Source organism: Bombina bombina, chromosome 2 (assembly GCF_027579735.1).
Source record: "Bombina bombina isolate aBomBom1 chromosome 2, aBomBom1.pri, whole genome shotgun sequence".
In the NCBI taxonomy this organism is placed as follows: domain Eukaryota; kingdom Metazoa; phylum Chordata; class Amphibia; order Anura; family Bombinatoridae; genus Bombina; species Bombina bombina.
The window spans coordinates 467223239-467225074 of NC_069500.1; the positions used below are offsets into that span (position 1 = coordinate 467223239).

At 26.9% G+C, this 1836-nt stretch overlaps 1 long non-coding RNA gene across 1 annotated transcript; it reads right to left on the minus strand.

The window, feature by feature from the left end:
• Positions 1 to 973: 973 nt before the first annotated feature.
• Positions 974 to 1420, minus strand: LOC128647829 (uncharacterized). The gene is made up of 3 exons (XR_008400429.1): positions 1304 to 1420; positions 1135 to 1221; positions 974 to 1047 (listed from the first exon to the last, which is right to left on the minus strand). It is a non-coding gene; the product is annotated as an uncharacterized LOC128647829 (long non-coding RNA).
• Between the last annotated feature and the right edge of the window lie 416 nt (positions 1421 to 1836).

Sequence of the window (1836 nt, forward strand, 5' to 3'; positions counted from 1 at the left end):
ATAACACTCTGTTCAGGCACTGGGGTTACTACACAATGCTAATGCAAGAGAATAGATAAGAATCAGTCATAGTCATGTCATCAGTGAGCTGGAAGAAGTCCAAGGTAACCACAGATAAAAAAAAAAAAGTGTATTAATATAAATGAGTTGTTAATGCTAAACATTAAACTCAGAAATAAAGTGAATATCAATCTTTTGCAAACAATAAAAAAATAGATTGTAGACTGTCCCTTATTCAATCTCATACATTGTTATATTGATTTCAGTGTTATGTTTATAATAATTTATAAGGACACCAATACACGGTTAAACATAAATATTTATTTTTTATCACAAAAATAAAAATAAAATTTGGTCACATTATGATAAATCAAATTGTATTGTTACATTTTTTCTATTTTAAGGCGCATTTCATGCAAACTTGAATAGTTTTCTTTCAGTCCTTTTTCAGCTTTCTTTAATATCTCCAATAACTGTTTCTTGTTAATCAATATGTTTTGATCTTCAGGTACTGTATAAAATAAAGAATAAGGTTATTCTTATGTATTTTTAAATCCATATATAAACACATGTCTGATATACTCACCCCAGTCATAATTAATGGTATCAGAGGAATCATTTGAACTATTTTCATCATGCACCTCTCTGTCCACCTCTTCTTCTTGCATCACTGTATAAAATGAAATTTTAGATTTTACTCCACTTGTATATATTAAAAATAATTCATTATCCTTTTTTTTTTATTTCTTTCTCTCTCTATATCTATCTATCTATCTATCTATCTATCTATCTCTCTCTCTCTCTCTATTATATATATATATATATATATATATATATATATATATATATATATATATATATATATATATATATATATATATTATGTTATCACTAGAATTTTTCTAATATATTATTACTTACTATCTTCTAAATCGTCTTCCTGCACAAGCACTTGTTCTATTTCATAATCTTGTACCACTTCTTCTCTCTCCTCATTATTTGCCTCTCCATCTTGACGGTAATTCTCAACCTGAATTTCTGCATCATCTATGTATAACAAAACAATGGTTTACATTTCAAATAAAATTATTTTTTTATTATAAATGCAATAAAAAGTAATAAAATTAATTTAACCTTCCAAATTCGGATTCTGAAGTTCTTCTTCCTCATTTGACTCATTTTCAATAATAGGCCTTGCCCTACGTTGTTGCCTTCTTATTACTTAAACACAAAAAATGTTAATTTTATTGCCAACATTGTATGGATCTATATATATATATTAATTATTACAATTTATAAATACCTGGAATATCATTTCCCTCCCTGTCCATAAACACCCTTGGCAAGGGGTCAGATTCTCCACCAGAACTTGAGGAATTGTCATCAATTGGACAGAGATATCTCGGTGCTCTACGGTTTTTAACTATTTAAAAATGTAAACAAATTAGTTGCACTTTCCATATTATATGTAAAATCATATGTAATCTACAATTTAATAGAAAAGAAAAATTATTAATTTGTACATATCTTTTTGAAAAAGACCATATTTCCAATGTTAGAAATAGATTAGATAATCTTTCTAAAATTTTATTTTATTTTATCTAATCGCCTTAATACTAGGATGTGCACAACATACTTTCACACATTCTTTTCTTTTACAAACATCAAAACAAAGTTGGCTTATAATTCAGTATAAATAGATAACAGAAAGAATCAGACATATTATAAAAACCGTGTCATTCTTCAAGGAAGACAGTGTCTACTGTTGAATCCAAAGATTTACATCACTATCTCTTTTTAAACTTGTAAAGTTGAGAACCCAAACAATGTAAGTTA